A 21722-nucleotide genomic window follows, 5' to 3' on the forward strand; every position below is an offset into this window, starting at 1 on the left:
TACCGATAATCCTCTCATTTCTCCATTCACTCTACAAACTTCTTCACTTATTATATGGCAGAGAAAATACAAGCCATAAAGTGTAAGCTCCTTGGCCAGGCGCGGTGGCTCATGCCTGTAATCCCGGCACTTTGAGAAGTCAAGGTGGGCAGATCACTTGAGGTCAGGAGTTCGAGACCAGCCTGGCCAACATAGAGAAACCCCGTCTCTACTAAAAGTATAAAAATGAGCTGGGTGTGGTGGCACACGCCTGTAATCCCAACTACTCAAGAGACTGAGGCAGGAGAATCGCTTGAACCTGGGAGGTGGAGGTTGCAGTGAGCCAAGATCAAGCCACTACACTCCAGCCTGGGCGACAGAGCGAGACTCTGTCAAAAAACACTCCCCCTCCAAAAAAAAAAAAAAAAAAAAAAAACTCCCTCAATTTCCTGACACATACATGTTTGTCTGTACTTACTGGCTCATTACAAAAACCTCTTACCTGGTTTACTTGTTTTCATTTATTATGCTGTAAATCTGGTTATTGGTTAATGAATTCTCTGCCTAAAACCCTTAATGTCTTCCCATTACCCTTAGGATTGTCTGAACTCTAACAAAACAGACAAGGATGTCTTATTTCTCCAGGGTTTGTTGTTGTTGTTTTTTTTTTTCTGATTACTGTTTGGTGTCAGCATTCACGCATTCTACACTTTATTATGTGCTTCATTGTAGAGAACAATTTCTTTGCTATTCCCGTAATGAAGGTGCTAGCCTGTGCACAGATTGTTCCCTTATCCCGGACTTCATTTAGTAAATAGCATTGCTTAGTGGTTAAGAACATGAAGTCTGTAGTTAATCCTTATGGGCTCAAATTCTGGCTTTGCCACTTAAGAGCTGGATAACTTTAGGCAGGGTACTTAGGTGTTCTAATTTCTTCACATGTCAGATGAGGAGCATGGCAGAGCCTGTCCCATGTGGTGGTAAAGGATGTTGTGGAGAACTTCACACGCTGTAAGAGCTCTAGAAATGTTATTAGTCCGTCCTTACCGTGTTAGGCCTGGTGCTAGATGTTGGGGAATAAAACAGATTTGGGCCCTGTCCTCTTAGATATTACTGTAGAGGAGAGAACCATTAAGGAGTTACATAATTATTGGGCCAGATGTGGTGGCACACACCTGTAATCCCAACACTTTGGGAGGCCGAGGTGGGCAGATCACTTGAGGCCAGGAGTTCAAGACCAGCCTGGCTAATGTGGTGAAACCCCGTCTCTACTAAAATACAAAAATTAGCCAGGCATGATGGCACACACCTGTAATCTGAGCTACTTGGGAGGTGGAGGCATGAGAATTGCTTGAACCCGGGAGGCAGAGGTTGCAGTGAGCCGAGATCGTGCCATTGAACTCCAGCCTGGGCAACAGAGGGAGACTCCATCTCAAAAAAAAAAAAAAAAAATACATAATTGTTATAAGCAGTTCAAAAAAGTTCAGGGTTCCACAAGAGGGACATCTGATTTAAATTTTTCTTTTTTCTTTCTTTTATTTATTTATTTTTGAGACGGAGTTTCTCTCTTGTTGCCCAGGCTGAAGTGCAGTGGCATGATCTCAGCTCACCACAACCTCCACCTCCCGGGTTCAAGTGATTCTTATGCCTCAGCCTCCCGAGTAGCTGGGATTACAGGCGTGTGTCACCATGCCTGGCTAATTCTGTATTTTTAGTAGAGACGGGGTTTCTCCATGTTGGTCAGGCTGGTCTCGAACTCCTGACCTCAGGTGATCCGCCCATCTCAGCCTCCCAAAGTGCTGGGATTACAGGCGTGAGCCACCACGCCCAGTCTGATTTAAATTTTTCTTACTTCAGTGGCTTTGAATATGACATTTCCTCTATCAAAAACTACTACTAGTAGCAGATGGAACTGCGAATTTACAAGCCTGAAGTAAGAAAGGAGCATAGCTTATTAGAGGAGTTCCACGAGGGCCATTGTGTCTGGAATGGAGACATGAGGGTGGGAAGAATGGTGTGAAATGAAGTTTGAAAGTAGGCAGAGGCCAGGTCTTTGTGAAGACCAGGTCAGGGAGGCTGACTTCTATCCAAGAGCAAGAGGGAGCCATTGGAGCTTTTTAAACAGGGAAATGATATAATTCATTATGTTTTTAAGAGGTAACTTGGCCAGATGTGATGGCATGAGCCTGGAGTCCCAGCTACTTGGGAGGCTGAGATGGGAGGATTGCTTGAGCCTAGAAGTTCGAGGATGCAGTGAGCTATGATCACACCTGTGAATAGCCACTGCACTTCAGCCTGGGCAACATAGTGAGACCCTGTCTCAGAAAAAAAAAAAAAAAAAGATCACTTGCTTGCACTGTGGAAGGTTGGAGCACGGCAAGCGCAGATAATGATGGTGGTGTCTTGGATTAGACAGCAGCGGAGGAAATGGCAGAGAAGGTTTGAGAGTCTAGAGAGTCTAAACGTTTTTGTAACTGGATGTGGGGACTGGAGGAGACAGGGATGAGTGAACACCTTTCAGTCCAACTTCTGACTCTTGCTTCTCATCTTTCTCTGAGGCCCATCCTCAAGTCTGAGGTGGGTGCCACTCTTGTGCCTCCATAGGGCTGTCTGTGTACATCACTAAGTTTTAGCACTGATCTGTTGTGATTTACTATAGCTGGTCTGTTTCCTTTTAAGTTAGAATGTATTTAGAGCAGATGGTAGCTGATCAATAAACATTTGATAAATGAAAGCATAGACTAACATAAAACTAGATGATGATTGAGTACAGTATTTCTTTTTTTTTTTTTTGAGATGGAGTCTTGCTCTGTCGCTCTGGCTGGAGTGCAATGGCGGGTTCTCAGCTCACTACAACCTCCACCTCCCGGGTTCAAGCAATTCTCATTCCTCCGCCTTCCGAGTAGCTGGAATTACAGGCGTGCATCACCACACCTGGCTAATTTTTTTTTGTATTTTTAGTAGACACGGGGTTTCACCATGTTAGCCAGGCTGGTTTCGAACTCCTGACCTCAAGTGATCCGCCTGCCTCAGCCTGCCAAAGTGTTGGGATTACAGGTGTGAGCCACAGCTACAGTATTTCATTTTAAGCCTAGTGTTTTGGTGGTATATTGTCTTTGGATCAAGTTGTTTATGAAAAAAGAATTCTCAAAGAACTATTCCTACCACCTCCCTCCGCTGACCCCCCCATTCAGCCAAAGGCCACGAATTGGATTCTTGATTTTTTTTTTTTTGACAGCATGTGTCTGGAATATGTATTGGTATTAATTGGGTCAAATAGAACAATAACATTATCTGTACTTTCAGTTAATTAACCTTGAGGGCGTTTCTTTACCTTCTTTTTTGTATGCTTTAAACAGTTCCCATGGTAAATATTCCTCTTGGGGCTTATTATTTTATCTTAATTTCTGTAGGTGGGGTTTTGAGTATCTAATTAGATATTTAAATATGTATACAGACATCTCTGTGTTAGAAAAAACTCAGCTGCACTATTTTTTTAAAAAACTTCTCTTATATCCTTAGGTGATTTGACTTGTGTTTTGTTATGACTGCTCCTTTTGTATTTATTATCATTAATTTGTTCTTTCAAAATTAAGTTTAACTTTTTTTGTTGTTTTTCTACTATGGTTTAGATTTGAACTTAGTGCAATATGTAGTTTTTTAATCTTCTTAGCATTTCCATTGATGGAAAACAAATACAGTGTGAAATTGTTGGCTTTCATATACCCAATATGGAATTAAAGTGAAAAGGGAACTATTTAATTAATTAGTTTTTTAAATGAGATCGGGTCCCACTCTGTTGCCTAGGCTGGCCTTGAACTCTTGGGCTCAAGCTATCCTCCCGCCTTAGCCTCCTGGGTAGCTAGAGAATTATTATATAATGCTATAACGTGCCTCAACTGGGATTTTTATCAATTAATTGGCATTTTGTTATTACATTGACAAACTAATTTAGTTATATTTATTTTATAATAAGCAACTCTGCCATTTATATTTTGTGGCCTATTAGAGTAGAAACAACTAAAAATAAGGTAAATAATATATTTTTAAAGGAGCATGAAATAAAAAATTCTATTTAATATTTAGGAAAGATGATATGCATATCCAACCCATTGCAAAAATTATAGTAATTGCTAGTTTCAAAATATTGTTAGTGAAACGTCAGCAGATTCTTATAAGGCTTATATCTTCGTGAAAAGTAATGCTAATAACACTGAGTGTGACATTAGACCTTTGCCTATTTTCTCTCTTTCCATATATGCTTCCTGTGAGTGACTAATAGAAAACTTATTTTCTCTCAACCAAATCTGTATAACTTACTTTCCTGAGATACTAGGCAACTTCCCTAAGTTGGAAAAAATTAGTAATGATAATGGGTAACTTTGATTGAATATTCCTATATTTGGTGTAACCCTCAAAACAACCTTGTGAGCTAGATACTCGATATTGTGCTTTTCACAGATGAGAAAAACTGAATATTTGAGCAGTTATTTATCTTAAAGATTACAGAGCTCTGTATGTATGAATATGATCTTTAAACCAGGTGGTCTGGTTCTAGAGTCTGTGATCTTAACCGTGACACTGTATTGCAACCTGGAAATGGTAGCAAAATTTGTTCAAAGTACAATGTTAATAAAGTAATTTTGATGTATTTAGTTATTATTTATTTATTTTTTGTAGAGACAAGGACTCGCTATATTGTCCAGGCTGGTCTTGAACTCCTGGGCACAAGCAGACTCTCCCACTTTGGCATCCTGAAGTGTTGGGATTACAGGCATGAGCCACCATGCCAGGCCAATAAAGTAATTTTAAAAATTAACTAGGCCGGGCGCGGTGGCTCACGCTTGTAATCCCAGCACTTTGGGAGGCCGAGGCGGGCGGATCACGAGGTCAGGAGATCGAGACCACGGTGAAACCCCGTCTCTACTAAAAATACAAAAAATTAGCCGGGCGTGGTGGCGGGCGCCTGTAGTCACAGCTACTCGGGAGGCTGAGGCAGGAGAATGGCGTGAACCCGGGAGGCGGGGCTTGCAGTGAGCCGAGATCACGCCACTGCACTCCAGCCTGGGCGACAGAGCGAGACTCCGTCTCAAAAAAAAAAAAAAAAAAAATTAACTAAAGTCCATACTTTTTTCAGATTTTCTTAATTTTTACCTAATGTCCTTTTCTGCTCCGGAGTCCCATCAAGGACACCAGGTCACCATTTAGTTGCTATGGCTCCTTCGGCTCCTCTCGCCTGTGATCGTTTCTCAGGTTTTCCTTGTCTTTGATGACCTCCTTGACAGTTTTCAGAATGGGTCAGAATGCCCCTGTATTAGAATTTGATGTTTGTGTCCTGATTAGACTAGTGGAATGGGATTTTAGGAGGGAGAACACAGAAGTAAAGTACCATTTTCATCGCATGACATCAAGGGTATGTACTATTAATATCAATACAATTGATCACTGTTGATGTTAGCCTCGATCGCCTGGCTGCGGTAGTGTTTGTCTGGTTTCTCCACTGTGGTGACTCTGTCTCCCCATTCCATAGTCTTTGGAAGGAAGTCATATGTGCAGCCCACACTCAAGGAGTATGAAGTTATGCTTCCCTCCTTGAGGGCAGGGAATCTACATGAATTATTTGAAATTCTTCTGAACAGAAGATTTGTATCTTTTCTCCTATATATTTATTTACAGTTTCCCCTATTCATGGTTTGGCTTTCCATGGTTTTAGTTAACTAAGGTCAACCAAGATCTGAAAATATTAAATGGAAAATTCCAGAAATAAACCATTCATTTTAAATTGCATGCTATTTTGAGTATCATGACGAAATCTCTCTCTGTCCTACCAGGATGTGAATCATCCCTTTGTCCAGTTTATCCACACGGTATATGCTACCTGCCTTTAATCATTGACATCTTCTGCTGCTGACATTTAACCATGAACATCGTCATGGCTCGGGATGACCCGGGATCTCCCAAGGCTGGTGCTCTTCCTTTTGGTGTATCATCAGGTCAACAGTAGCCTGACACTACATCACGGTGCTCTGTGTCCGTCACCTCACTTCATCTTATCACGTGGGCATTTTATCATCTCACATATGACAAGACACGAGTACAGTACAGTAAGATATTTTGAGAGAGGCCATTCAGATAGCTTCTATTACAGTATGTTGTTATGATTATTCTATTTTATTATTGGTTATTGTTGTTAATTTCTTAGTGTGCTTAATTTATCACAGGCATGTATGAATAGGGGAAAACATAGTATATATAGGGCTTGGTGTTATCTGAGGTTTTAGGCACCCACTGCAGGTCTTGGGACTTATCCCTCGTGGATAAGGGGAGACTACTGCACTTGATCATTCATTCCTGTCAGTATGGACAGATTGGATGTTTATTTTATACTTTGGGTTATGAGCCAGTACTACTTTATTCATTTTGTTGCTCAAATTGTTTCAGCTTTGGCCATTGGGAGCTCTTTTCGTTGGCTCCTATGTCACTATGACATAGCCCCATCAATGTGTGGGGTTTTTGGGGGGTTTTATTGAGGCAGTGTCTTGCTCTCTTACCCAGGTTGGAATCTCGATTTACTGCAACCTCCGCCTCCCAGGCTCAAGCAATCTTCCCACCTCTGCTTTCCTAGCAGCTGGGACTACAGGCATGAGCCACTGCGCCTGGCCTAATATAGGTGGGGTTTTTTTTTTTTTTTTTTTTTGCACTTCTACTACTACTACTGCTAGGATCTGGTTCTACTCAGTACTTCTGGCACCAAATGTGTGGGTTTTCCACACCAAACAATTCTCCAGTTCCCTGTGGACACCAACTGGGAGTCCTACAATTCGACTCAATTTAATACCAACTACCCAGAGTTACTACAGATCCCACAGGTTAAGGATTTGGTCCCACAGGACCGTTCCCCAGGAAAGTAGGCTAACTGCTGATTGAAGGTAGTGGATCCTTAAGTTACTCACACTTCAGTTAGATGTGGCTACAAATTGGGGGTTTCCACAGCCCCCTTCTTAGTTCCATAATTTGCTATAAAGGTTCACAGAACTCAAGGAAACACTTTGTTTAACATTTACTGGTTTATTATAAAGGATGCAAATGAAGAAACAGATGGAGTGCCATAAAGGGTGAGGTGAGATCTGCAAGGCACCCCAGCCGAGGAGCTTCTGTTCTGTGGAGATGGGGTGCACTATTCTCCCGGCATGTGGATGTGTTTGCCATTCCAGAGCCCTCTGAACGCCTTTGTTTAGGGTTTTTATGGTGGTTCCATTATGTAGGCATAGTTGGTTCAATCACTGGCCATTCGAGATTAGCTCAGTCCCGAGCCGCTTCCCTCTCTGGAGGTCAGAGGGTGGGGTCAGGGTGGGGGAATGAGTCTGAATTTTTGGCAAATAATTTCTATTTTGGTATTAGTTTTCTAGATTATTCTGATTACATTATTGTAACTTGTTTATTATGGTCCAGCTTTATGCCCTTTGTGTACATTATTCCTTTTAATCCTCGGAACAACTCTATGAGATATTCTTATTGTGCAGGTAAAGAAATAGAGCAGTAGGAGTCAGGGCCTGTTTGGTCAGCATTTTGCTATTACCACCTTTTTAAACTTTTATATGAATGGCTCTGAATCTCTAGAAAGTCATATAAAGATCTTGATATTTATTTAAAATCAGTAAACAAATATTCACAAGGAAACTTTTTTTCTTGACATTCAGTGTGTTTTAAGCAATTTTCATGTGGTTTGAGCCTTTTAAAGGTTTTCTGGTTTTCATAGTATAGAAAGTAAAGAAAGCTGTTACAATTGACTGTCTGGACTGATTTATTCAAGAGAAAATCACTTGGTTTATAGAAGGCCTTTAACATTTTGTGAGTATGTGTTTTAAACCAAAACCCATAGATAGGAAGAGCCGACAGGGAGCTGGAAACTGCAGTAAGCTTTCTTCTGACTAGCAAACGCAGTTGACAGACATCTTTTTATAGACATATCTGTGATTGCACGCTGTTTTTAGGCTTGATAATTTTTTCAACAAGGAAAAACTTTTCTTCAATTTGAAAAAGCTGTTTACAGTAAAATGGCAAAGTATGAGAAGACAGAAAGCCATCCTGCTCATTCTGAAGCTAAATTGGGCCACATTTCCCTTAAAGTATAGACAACAGCAGCAGTGGAACACAGTTAAGTGTGTGTTTAGTGAAGGAAAGTTTTTTGAATACTACAACCACAATAATTTTTCAAACCTTGAATTCTTTATTGAGAAAGTGACAAATCAGTGAGAGAGGGAAAGGGAAAAGAAAATTAATTGAATTTGCAAAATTTCTTAAACAACTAGGATTACAGAAGTAAAAGAATGAATTTGAAGGCTGGGCGCAGTGGCTCACGCCTGTAATCCCAGCATTTTTGGAGGCTCAGGCGGGCAGATTATAGGAGGCCAGGAGTTTGAGACCAGCTTGGCCAACATGCTGAAACCCTGTCTCTACTAAAAATATAAAAATTAGCCAGGCATGGTGGTACCCATCTGTAATCCCAGCTACTCTGGAGGCTGAGGCTGGAGAATCGCTTGAACCTGGAAGGCGAAGATTGCAGTGAGCCGAGATTGTGCCACTGCACCGCAGCTTGGGCAACAGAGTGAGACTGTGTCTCAAGAAAAGCCCCCAAAAACAAAAAACAAAAAGAATGAATTTGACATAGTGCCTGTGTCAGTTAGCTATTGCTCTGTAACCAATTACTCCCAAATCTAGCAGCTAAAACCCACAAATATTTATTCTCTCTCATAATTTCTGGCTGTAGCTTTACTGGGTGATTGTGCCTAAGGGCCTCTCACAGTCTGGGGCTCACTCACATGACTTTTGGCAGGAAGCCTTGGTTCCTTATTGGTTGTTGGCTGGAGGCCTCAGTTTCTTGATACATGAGACTCTCCATAGGCCACTTGACTGTACATGCAACATTGCATCTGGTATCCCATAGAGTGAGTCATTCAAGAGACAGAGATAAGACAGAAGCCACAATATCTTTTATAACGTAATCTCAGAAGTGACCAATCATTACTTTTGCTCTATTCTATTGGTGACATAAACTAACCCTATATAATATCAGTGGTGACTGCACAGTGGTGTAAATAGCAAGAGGTGAGGGTCATCGGGAACCATCTCGGAGGCTGGCTACCACAGTCTGCCTTCTGGCCTCCAGTGATTCACGTTTCTCACACATGTGGAATGCACTCAATTTCTCCAAAGGCCCACCAGAATGGGCCTTCCGTCCCATTACAGCCATTACAGTATCAGCTCAAAGTCCAGAATATCATATCTAAATCAAACCCAGGTGTAAATGAGGTTCCTTGGCTATAGCTACTTATGTATGACTTCTTGAGTGGTTTCTCTTCATCTATAGACCTGTGAACTAGAGAGATGTTACTTGCCCCTTACCACTCAACATACAGTGGGAAAAGGTAACATCCACAGACACTTCTATCAAAAAAGAGGATGTCTTCATGTATTTGTGCTGCTGTAACAGGATACCACATACTAGGTAACTTATGAAGAACATAAATTTATTTCTCACATTTCTGGAGGCTGGAAAGTCTGAGATTGAGGGTCTGCATCTGGTGAGGGCCTTCTTGCTGCATCATAACGTGGTAGAAGGCATCATATGGGGATGGGGAAGGAGGCTGAACTCATTCTTGTTAAGGAACCCACTCCTGCTATAAGATACCGGCTCCTGAGATAACAGCATTAATCCATTCATGAGGGCAGAGCCCTCGTGGCCTAATCACCTCTTAAGCTCCCACCTCCCAACACTTGCATGGGGGATTCAGTTTCTAACACACGAACTTTGGGGATACATTTTTTTTTTTTTGGTATACTTTTTGGTATTCCTCCATAGTAAGGAGGAAATGGGAGGAACACAGGAGTCATTGGTTCATAAAACTGAGCCTGGTAAGTATTGGACATTTATTGATTAGGACTCATTCTTACTGTCCAGAAGTGATTCTAGGTGGCCTTTAGCTCTGTACCCTGAGCTCTTGGTTCTACCCTCTGTGATCTTTTCTTTTATGAGAAGTAGTACATGTTTACAGCTAAGCAGTTTTCTAAGCCTGAATCCTGTCAATAGAAGTTTTGGCAGTCCAAAGAACTTTTTTCTTTTTGTGATCTCTTTGTCCTTTTTAGGTTAGGCTGAAGGTATTTCTGCAAATAGCTTTCTTTTAAAATTTTTCATAGGTCTCCCATGAATCTTATTGTCCATTGGACAAAAGCCATATACACAAATTTATTTGAGATAAGCTGTTCTCTATCTTTGGCTCCTAGTAAGATAGCTAAGAGACATTAAACTTCTTTTTTTTTTTTTTTTTAGATGGAGTCTTGCTCTGTTACCCAAGCTGGAGTGCAGTGGCGCAATCTCGGCTCACTGTAACCTCCGCCTCCCAGGCTCAAGCGATTTTCCTGCCTCAGCCTCCCAAGTAGCTGGGTCTATGGGTGCACGCCACCACGCCTGGCTAATTTTTGTATTTTTAGTAGAGACAGAGTTTCACCATATTGGCCAGGCTGGTCTCAAACTCCTGACCTTGTGATCTGCCGGCCTCAGCCCCCCAAAGTGCTGGGATTACAGGTGTGGGATTACAGGTGTTAAATGTCCCTGTGCCTGGGACATTAAACTTCTTTTTAAGCCCTATTGTTTGATTGAAAGGATCTGTAAGACTCACCCTTAAACTTTCTAGAGATTCTTTGCTAGTCTGAATCTAGAACCACATACTCTATTATGTTTTCCTGGCAGTGCCCTAAATTTGATCTTTAAGATGCCACTTCTTAGCGTTTTCTTGCCATCTGGAGATCTAGGGAATTTTCACAACTAGCAATTCCTGGCTCCTTTTTGTTTAACAGGCTTTCCGTTAGGTTATCTCTCCTCTTGTATTTTGTTTTTTGTTTGTTTGTTTAAAAGAGACAGGTTCTTGGCCGGGCATGGTGGCTCACACCTGTCATCCCAGCACTTTGGGAGGCCAAGGCAGGCGGATCACGAGGTCAGGAGATCCACACCATTCTGGCCAACATGGCGAAACCCCGTCTCTACTAAAAATACAAAAATTAGCCGGGCGTGGTGGCAGGTGCCTGTAACCCCAGCTACTTGGGAGGCTAAGGCAGGAGAATCGCTTGAATCTGGGAGGTGGAGGTTGCAGTGAGCTGAGATTGTGCCACTGCACTCCAGCCTGAGTGACAAGAGCAAGACTCCATCTCAAAAAAAAAAAAAAGAGAGAGACAGGTTCTCACTCTATCCCACAGGCTGGATCGCAGTGGTGTGATCATAGCTCACTGTAACCTTGAACTCCTTGGGCTCAAGCGATTCTCCCACCTCACCTTCCCGAGTAGCAAGAACTACAGGTGCGTGCCACCATGCCTCACTATTTAAAAATTTTTTTTTGTAGAGATGAGGTCTCTCTGTGTTGTTCAGACTGGCCTTAAGTGATTGTGATCCTCCCACCTCAGTCTCCCAAAGTGTTGATTACAGGCATGAGTCACCGAGCCCACCCATCTCTTGTATTTTATTATGCGCAACTGGAAGGAACCAGGAAGCACCTTCAGTGCTTTTCCTGGAAATCCCGTTATCTAGATTACCCAGTTTATTTTCTACTTTCCATGTTGATACAGGTGACAATGTTGCAAAATTTCTGCTATTGCATAAAAAGGATCTCTCTTTGCAGTTTCCAATGTGATTTTCCTCACTTTCCTTTAAGCTCTAACCTAGAGCCTACGGAAGGGCCAGTGCTGCTTGGCTGCAAAGCCTCTCCCACATTTTTAGGCCTGTGTTATGCCAGCACCCCGTTTTCCCGTACCATACCTCTAGATGTTAATCTAGTACTATTACCTATTAGTTATCTATTTTGTGGTAACAAATTACCCCCAAAACTTAGTGGCTTAAGACAATAAACATTTATTTTTTCACACAGTTTCTTAGGGTCAGGAATCTAGAAGTTGTTTAATTGGGTGGTTCTGGCCCCAAGTGTCTCATGAAGTTGTAGTCGAGATGTTGGCTGGGGCTGCCGTAATCTGACGGATTGGTTGGGCGGAGACTCTGCTTTCCTGGGGTTACCCATAGGCTGCTTGAGTGCTGTTACTACGTGGCAGCTGGTTTCCCGCAGGACTTGTGATAAGAGGGGCGTGGGGGGGCCAACATGAAAATCTAGTATGAAAGTGAGGTGCTGTTACTTCTGCCATATTCTGTTGGTCCCATGGGTCAGCCCTGGTGTATTGTGAAAGGGGACTACACAAATGTGTGAAAGCCAGGAGGTGGGAATCACTGGAAGCTACCTGGACATTGTCTTCTACAACCCTGTCTTGAAGAATTTCTTAGCCTACTGGGCATGAGTGCCTACATGTTCCAAGCATTGTGTTAGGCTGTCACATGTTGTTGATTTGGCATTTACAATCCAGAAAGGAACTGCTACCCCCAGTCGAAGTTTAAAGAGATCAAGTAACTTGTTTGCGACAGATTTGAATCTAGCCTGGGAATAAATGCTTGGGAGCCTAGGCCTTAGGTAAAGGAGTGGATAAATATTCTATAGCATCATTGCCTTTGTATTTAAATATGAATTTTCTTCACTATACTTATGTTTAGCAGCAGCCATTTAATGTCTATTTTATATGTGGACACCTCTGCTCAACTGTTTTTTCTTATATTCCCTTCTCTGTGCAGTCATCCCTTGGCATGTGGCAGGGATAGGCTCCAGGACCTCCTGTGGATACCAAAATCCACGGATGCTGAAGTCCCTTACCTAAAATGGGAGGATATTTGCATATAACCTATGCACATCTTCTTGTGTACTTTAAATCATCTCTAGATTAGTTATAATACCTAATACAATGTAAATGTTGTATAAATAGTTTTTATACTGTATTGTTTAGGGAATAATGATAAGGAAAAAAGACTGTACGTGTTCTGTACAGGCGCAGTTTTCCCCCCAAATATTTTCAATATACAGTTAAATCCATGGGTGTACAGAGGGCTGATTGTGTAGCTCTGACCTTTTTTATTTTTTTTAACCTATCCTATCTCGTTCTTCTACTGACTTTCCAGCCAACACTTTTCATAGAGTCCTTTGGAGCGTCAGACTTACTCTAACGTGAATAAACTTCTTTACAAATACTCTTTTTATAGACTACCCCTCTCATCTCCTTGTCTTAACTAAATCCTGGCTTTCCTGCTAGAATGCCACTCTTCGGAGACCATCTTGAATGAAGGCTGTTCGTTCTTCCATGCCATTTTGTCTTCAAGCCAGTAAGCTGAATCAGTCTACTTCCAACTCCAAATCATTGTTCTTTCACCCTCATATAAAAATTCTTCTTCCTTTGAAATTCGTGCCATCTTTTTTTTTTTTTATTTTTACTTTTTGAGACGGAGTTTCGCTCTTGTTGCCCAGGCTGGAGTGCAGTGGTGTGATCTCGGCTCACCGCAACCTCTGCCTCCCGGGTTCAAGCGATTCTCCTGCCTCAGCCTCCTGACTAATTGGGATTACAGGCGCCCGCCATGACACCCAGCTAATTTTTTGTATTTTCAGTAGAGACGAGGTTTCACCATGTTGGCCAGGCTGGTCTTGACTTCTTGACCTCATGTGATCCACCCACCTCGGCCTCCCAAAGTGCTGGGGTTACAGGTGTGAGCCACTGTGTCTGGCCCTGAAATTCGTGTCATCTTAATCATTTTCTGTCCTTCTTTGTCACTGTCATTTATTAGTCTGTCTGTAGCTTATCCCTTGTTTATGAAAGACTTTGGCACTCTTTTCTCAGTTTTCTGTCCATCTCAAATTCCACTATCATTCTGGGTGGCTTCAGTAGCCAGGTGGACTACCATCCAACATGCTACTTTCATCATCCTTGTTCTTTTCAACTCCAATGACCTTCACTTCCACTTCTTTCCAACATTTTACTCTCATGACTATTAGACTGTAAGACACTCTGAAATCTTGACTCCTTCATTCTATTGACTCACCACCATCTCCTAATTTCCAGTGGTGCTCTGCTCCCTCACATATATATTTATTTTCTTTTTCTTTTGAGACCGGGTCTTGCTTTGTTCTCCAGGCTGGAGTACAGTGGTGTGATCACAGCTCACTGCAGCCTCAAACTCCTGGGCTCAAGCAATCATCCCACCTCAGCCTCCTGAGTAGCTGGGACTATAGGTGTGCACCACTGCATATGGCTAATTTAAAAAAAATTTTATTTTTAGTAGAGATGAGGTCTTGCTATGTTGCCCGGACTGGTCTTGAACTCCTGAGCTCAAGTGATCCTTCCACCTTGGCCTCCTGAAGTGCTGGGATTCCAGGCGTGAGCCGCTGCACCTGGCCCCCTTACATATATAATACTGGTGTTGGATCTTACTAAGATGTCTAGGCTGTCCCCTTTCCCCCAACTGGCTTATCAGTCAAACAAATGGCTAATATCAAATGATTCTGGCTAATGAAGTAGAAAAGGAATTTATTAGAAGATAGTAGGTGGCTCACAAAATCAACAGGGAAGCTGGAGAACCAGCTTGGAAAATGGGCAGGAAGCAAAGAGGCCCAGCAGCATGTACCCCAGCTAATGCCATGGCACTAGGACAGTGGTTAATGTGCTATTGCTCCTACATTCTTGCTGTTATTTCTTCAGCCATTCCCATAAATAATTTTAATACTGTCTCTACATTTTTATATTACCTCCTTAGGATTCAAAATCTTGCACAAGAACATCTGATTGGCTGAGTATAGGTCACATGCCTATTCCTTTGCTACTAGGGAGCTGGGAGAGGAAAGATCAGCCTTCTTTGGCTTACTTAGTGAGAAGGTAGACACTTTTCTGCCAATATTATACACAATAGGATTCCCTCAAAAGACAACGAATGTTTGGATCCTGGGTCCAAAAAAAAGAAGAAGAAGAAAAGGAAAGGAAGGGGAGGGGAAGAATAGAAGGAGGAGAAAAAGGAGGAAGTGGAGGAGGAAGTGGAGAAGGAGGTGGCAATATTGACAAATGTCTACTTTAGCCCACTAGTGGCTTGGGAATGGGGAGAACTCTGCCTTTAAGCCTCCTGAAAAAAAAAAAAAAGCCTCCTGATCCAACTTTAACCTCCAGATTCTCCCTAGATGATCTTGCTTCTTATTTCAAAAATAGGAGCCATTAGGCCTCGAATCCCTTCACTTGTTGCCTCTATCTTTAAACATACCTAATCAACACTGTCTTTTCCTATCTCCCTTTAGTTATCTTAGTAGAAGAGCTCTTCCTTCCCTTGTTCAAGGCTCATTTTTCCGTTTATATTCATGATGTCATCCACACTTGTCTTCTCCAGGACCCCTCATTAATTAAGCCTTCCTTCTTAGTTAACATTATTTATTAATATTCCTTTTTTGTCAGACATTGCTGAATACAGGAGATATAAAGATGAATTTGATATAGCTTTGAGGTATTTATTATTTAGTGGGGAAAAGACAGACACAAACAATTGCTGTGCAGTAACTTAATCATGATCATAATTATAGTAGTCCCTTCCATTATCCATGGGGAATGCTACACCAAGACCCCCAGGGGATGCGTGAGACTATAGATAGTACTGAACCCTATATATACCATGGTTTTTCCTATACATACATACCCATGATAAAGTTTTTTTGTTTGTTTTTTGAGGCAGAGTCTTGCTGTGTCACCCAGGCTGGAGTGCAGTGGTGCAATCTTGGATCTCGGCCCACTGCAACCTCCGCCTCCCGGGTTCAAGCAATTCTCCTCCCTCACCCTCCTGAGTAGCTGGGACTACAGGCATGTGCCACCACACTCAGCTAATTTTTGTTTTTTTAGTAGAGATGGGGTTTCACCATGTTGGCCAGGCTGGTCTTGAACTCTTGACCTCAGGTGATCCACCTGCCTCAGCCTCTCAGAGTGCTGGGATTACAGGCGTGAGCCACCACGCCCGGCCAATAAAGTTTAATTTATAAATTAGGCACAGCAAGAGCTGAATACCAATAACTAATGATAAAATAGATTAGTTATGACAATATACTGTAATAAAAGTTATGTGACTGATCTCTCTCTCAAAATATCTTATTGTACTGTACTCACCCTTCTTGTGATGCAGAAGGGATGGAGTGGAATGACATGAGATTTCATCATACTGGTCAACTGCGTGCAACTTAAAACTTAAGAATTGTTTATTTCTGGAATTTTCCATTTAATATTTTTGGACCGTGGTTGACTGTGCTAACTGAAACTGTGGAAAGTGAAACTGTGGACAAGGGGAGACTATTGCATTTGTGTAATTTGCTTGATACGTGATTTTCCATTAGAATGTGTCTTCACTGGCTGGGCATGGTGGTTCAAGCCTGTAATCCCAGCACTTTGGGAGGCCGAGGCATGTGGATCATGAGGTCAGGAGATCGAGACTATCCTGGCTAACACAGTGAAACCCCATCTCTACGAAAAATGCAAAAAAATTAGCCGGGCATGGTTGCAGGTGCCTGTAGTCCCAGCTACTCTGGAGGCTGAGGCAGGAGAATGGCGTGAACCCCGGAGGCGGAGCTTGCTGTGACCAGAGATTGTGCCACTGCATTTCAGTCTGGGTGACAGAGCAAGATGCCATTTCAAAAAAAAAAAAAAAAAAAAAGAATGTGTCTTCAGTGTCTAGTACCTAATCGGTGCTCAATAAATATTACTGAATGAATGAAGAGGGGTAAGCACAGGGTACTGTGGAATCGTAGAGGATAAGTACTTGGCCCTCCCCTACGAGGGAAGGAAGATTGGGCTTATGTCAGTGGAGGCTTGGTAGAGGAGACTGCAGCAGCCAGCAGGGGAAAAAAAATGAGGGGAGAGTACCAGGCAGAGAGAGGGGCATGAACAAAAGTTCAGAATGGTGAGGAGGTGGAGATGGTTTGAACAGTTAGGTGTTAAATAGAGTTATTAACAGTTAACATCTATTGAGTTTACATACATACGTAGTATATGTTTATGTATACATGTTAAGTACTTTACATATGTTTTCTCATTTAATACTTAACAATATTCTTTGATTAAGGTATTATTCCCATTTTAGAAAAGAAAAATCTCTGCAATACGTAGGGAAAATAGTTAACTTGCCCAAGGCCATTTAGCCTATAAAGGATCAAGGAGGGATTTGTTCTGGGGTTTTTCTGGATGCAAAACCTGGCGCTCTTTATCAATGCCATGTTATACTAATACAGTGTGGTTCCCAAACTTGGCGGCTCATCAGAGTCCCCTGAGGAGCTTTGTAAAAATACAAATTCCTGGCCATACCCCAGACCTGCTGAGTCAGAGTTTCCAGGGGCAGAGCTTATAGATCTATATTTTTGGGTGGTTCACATGTAACTGGCCTGGTACTGGTTCTCTCACCCTGGGGAGTTACTGCAGATGGTGTCAAGAACAAGGCAGGAATAGCTGACTAGCCAGGGAGGTTTTCCTATGTCTTGCTCCTGATCCTTGACTTTACCCTGTAGACGATGGGGCACTGAAGCTGAGAAGTGTAATCAGATACACATATTATGCCCACCACTTTAGCAACAGTGTGAAGGATGAAGTTGAAGGCACAGGTTACAGGCAATAAGAACTTATGTCCTTAGACTACTGTCTTGACTGATGTTGTCCTTTTTGCTCACATTCTCAAGTTTTCTAAATTTTTTTTTCTCTTGATTCTGCCAACCCTTCAGTTCTCTTTTCCCTAGCTAATTTCTTGAAAGAAATAGTTATACTCAATGTTAGGTTTCAGTCAGTTCAAGAAATGTTCCTTACTGACTCACTCTTCTTTGAGGTCATCTTTTATCAATAAATATTTATTGAATGTTATTTGAAAGCATGGTCCTTTCTCAGATTTTGCTTTGAAATGAAAATACCAGGGATCCTTAATTTTTTCATCACGTAATCACTCATATAACAATTTTTATTGATCACCGAGTACTCTTTATGTGTCTCCTTTATGCTAGGGCCTGGGGATACAACAGTGGTGAGATGAGGCCTCTGACTTTACTGATCGAACATCTAATGGAAGGTGGAAGAAGAGACCATCACACAATGACGGTGTTATGGGGAACATAGGGTACAGTGCATTCATACCTCCTCCCCATCACTGTGTCAATCTCTTAACCATCTCTCTGCCTCCAGCCTTGCTTCCTTCCAGTTAAGTTATCCTCATTGATCATACATCTAGCCAGATACTCCCTACTCTATAAATCTTCATTTGATAGCTATTGTCCTTAAGATGAAATCCAAACTCCTTCAATGTGTCTTATTAAAAAAACGAGCCTATCCCCACCTTGTGTTCTGTCATTCTGTTTCATTATAGGGAAGTTAAGGAGCAAGAATTTGAACTTTTCCTGATGTTTCTTTAGTTTCTTTTCTTTCTTTACAACACGTTCTTGTTCTGTTGCCCAAGCTGAAGTACAGTGGTGTGGTCTCATCTCACTTTGACTTCCCGGGCTCAAGCCATCCTCCTGCCTCAGCTTCATGAGTAGCTGGGACTACAGGTGCACACCACCACGCCCAGCTAATTTTTGTATTTTTTGTAGAGATGGGGTTTTGCCATGTTGCTCAGGCCTTAGTTTCTTTTCTGAAAGATTTTTTTTTTTTTTAGTATTTTGAATTATTTTTAAGAGAAAAAAAATCAACCTTGTTAATATAAAGGGTAATCACTTAAAAAGCACACCTAAGAATTAGTATCTCGAATTGTTGTGTAGCCGCCACCACCATCCAACTTCAGAACCTTTTCATCACCCCAAACTAAAGCTCTGCTCCCACTAATCAATAACTTCACATCTCCCCCTCCTCCCAACTCCTGGAAAGTACCATTCTACTTTCTGCCTCAATGAGCTTGAGCATTCTAGGTACTTCAGATAAGTAGAGTCATACAATAATTTGTCTTGTGTCTGACTTATTTCACTTAGTATAATGTCTTCAAGGTTCATCTACCCCGTAAGAATGTGTCAGAATTTCCTTCCTTTTCAAGGCTAAGTAATATACCATTGTATGTATATGCCGCATTTTGTTTATCCATCTGTTGATGGGCATTTGGGCTGTTTTCACCTTCTGTCTATTGTGAATAATGCTACTGTGAACACTGGTGTATAAGTATCTGTTCAAGTCCCCACTTACAATACTTTTAGTTATTTACCCAGCAGTGGAATTGCTAGATCATATGGTAATTTGATGTGTAACTTTATGAGGAACTACTATACTGGTTTCCAAAGAAGATACTATTATTATCACCATGTGGCAAGTGGGGAGACTTGGGCACAGAGAGGTTAAGTAACTTGCCCAAGGTCTCACAGGTAGTACATGGAAAAGCCAGTGGTGGCTGGCTCCAGGTCAGTGCTCTTAACCAGCAAAATATACGTACTTACTGGCCTCTTGTGTAATCTCTGTTGTAATCAGTCTTATCAACAATGGGACATTCTGTTTTCCTATTTGGGGAAGATTGACATCATTTGGAGGTTTTCTTTTTTTTTTTTTTTTTTGAGACGGGGTTTTGCTCTGTTGAGCAGGCTAGGGTGCAGTGGAACTATGGCTTACTGCAGCCTTGACCTCCTGGGCTCAAGTGATCCTTCCACCTCAGCCTCCAAGTGGCTGGGACTACAGGCATGTGCCACCATGCCCAGCTAAATTTAAATTTTAGAATTTTAACTTTTTTATAGAGACAGGATCTCACTATGTTGCCCAGGCTAGTCTTGAACTCCTGGCCTCAAGCAATCCTCCCCACTCAGCCTCCCAAAGTGCTGGGATTACAGGTGTGAGCTACCGCCTGTTTTGTTTTTAGAGGCAGGGTCTCCCTATGTTGTCAGGCTAGACTTGAACTCCTGGGCCCAAGCTATTAGCTTGCTGAGTAGCTGGGACTATAGGCATGTGCCACCATTGGTGGCTTGGAGTTTTGAGAATTGGACTAAATCAAACAATATTTTACTCTTAGAGTATTTTCCTTCTTGGATTGATTTTTTTGTTTGTTTGTTTCTGAGATGGGGTCTCACTGTGTGGCCCTGGCTAGTCTCAAACTCCTGGGCTTAAGTGATCCTCCTGCCTTAGCCTCTGGAGCAGCTGGGACTATGGGTGTGAGCCATGGTGCCCAGCTTTAGATTGATTTTTTTTTTTTTTACATGACAAAATTGTTATAATTTTTACTCTTCAATATTTTTTAGAATAGTTCTAGATAAGTATACAGGAAACTCTTTAGGAATTTGTATTCTACAAAACAAAATGAATAACAAAAGTATACTGACACAGTGTATCAGTAACAAATAGCCTGACTCTCAAAGTACTCTCATTACAAAACTTAGAATGATACCTTTTTTTTTTTTTTTTAAAGATGGTATGTTACCCAGTCTCAAACTCCTGGGCTCAAGTGATCCTTCCACCTCAGCCTCCCAGTGGCTGGGACTACAGGCATGCACCACCACACTCAGTGAATTATATGTTTTAAAAGGATATTTTGTATATTGGCCATTTCTCTAACATTTCCCAAAACTGCATGCTTTTGGCATCTGTGCTATAAACTTAGACCAAAGTAGCTTTAGAAATACAGTAGAAGCTCCCCTTAACGTGTGTGCCAGCTTAACATAAAATAGACATTTCCTTTCTAAGACATGCTTATTCTAAGGGCCTGCGGAATACCTTTTGCCATTCATTAAGTATGATGTTAGTTGTGAGTATTTCATAAATACCTTTTATCCTGATGAGGAAGTTCCCTTCTATTCCTAGTTTTCTTTTAAACAATAATCTTAAGAAGTATTTTTTAATTGACACATAATTTTACGTATTTATGGAGCACAGTGTAACATTTTGATATGTGCACATAATGTGCTATGATCAAATCACTATTCCTAGTTTTCCGAGTGTTTTTATAATGAAAAGATGTTATGTATTGTCAAATACTTTTTCTGTGTCTATTGAGATGACGTGGTTTTTTTGCTCCTCTTTGTTCTATTAATGTGGTGTATTATGGTGATTGGTTTTCATATGTTGCATTCTTGGGAGAAATCCCATTTGGTCATGGTGGATAATCCCCCATAAGGTGGCTGGATTATATTTTGCAAGTGTTTTGTTGAGGATTTTGCATTTATATTTATAATGGATGTTGGTTTGTAGTTTTCTTCTTATGTCTCAGTTTTGTTTTTTTTTTTAAATCATGTTAATACTGCCCTTATAGAATGAGTTGGGCAGTGCTTCCGTCTCTTCAATTTTTGGGAAGATTTTGTGAAGGATTGGTAGATTGGTATTAATTTTTTTTTTTTAGACAGAGCCTCACTCTGTCACCCAGGCTGGAGTGCGGTGGTGTGATCTCGGCTCACTGTAACCTCTGCCTCCCGGGTTCAAGTTATTCTCATGCTTCAGCCTCCTGAGTAGCTGGGATTACAGGCGCACGCCACCATGCCTGGCTAATTTTTGTTAGAGACGGGATTTCAACGTGTTGGTCAGGCTGGCCTTGAACTCCTGGCCTCAAGTGATCTGCCCGCCTTGGCCTCCCAAAGTGCTGGGATTACAGGCGTGAGCTACTGGCTCCCGGCCTTATTGAGCTTTCAGTAGGTTACAGGTACTATCAGAGTTATTCTCAAGGTGTTTACAGTATGGAAAGGGAGACAAATAAGTAAACTGCTAATTATAATATGGTTTGATAGACTATTATGATAGAGACAGCATGTATGCTACATGATTACATAGGAGGGTACTTAACAAAAAAGAGGAGAAGGGAAGCCTTCAAAAGGTCAGTTACTCTTAAACGTGAGTGACGAATGGGAGATAGCCAGGAAGGAGGAGAGCAA

At 41.6% G+C, this 21722-nt stretch overlaps 1 protein-coding gene across 5 annotated transcripts in view; it reads left to right on the forward strand.

Moving 5' to 3' along the window:
- EFCAB2 (EF-hand calcium binding domain 2) overlaps nt 1-21722 on the forward strand; it is a 161531-nt gene that overhangs the window by 17473 nt on the left and 122336 nt on the right. The window contains exon 2 of one of the 5 annotated variants that reach the window (XM_032136986.2): nt 17901-18013. The exons of the other annotated variants lie outside the window; for them this stretch is intronic. The gene's annotated coding sequence lies outside the window, so the exon portion shown is untranslated. The remainder of the gene's footprint in view (nt 1-17900; nt 18014-21722) is intronic. 5 annotated transcript variants of the gene reach the window in all.

Source organism: Hylobates moloch, unplaced genomic scaffold (genome assembly GCF_009828535.3).
Source record: "Hylobates moloch isolate HMO894 unplaced genomic scaffold, HMol_V3 SCAFFOLD_18, whole genome shotgun sequence".
Classification (NCBI taxonomy): domain Eukaryota; kingdom Metazoa; phylum Chordata; class Mammalia; order Primates; family Hylobatidae; genus Hylobates; species Hylobates moloch.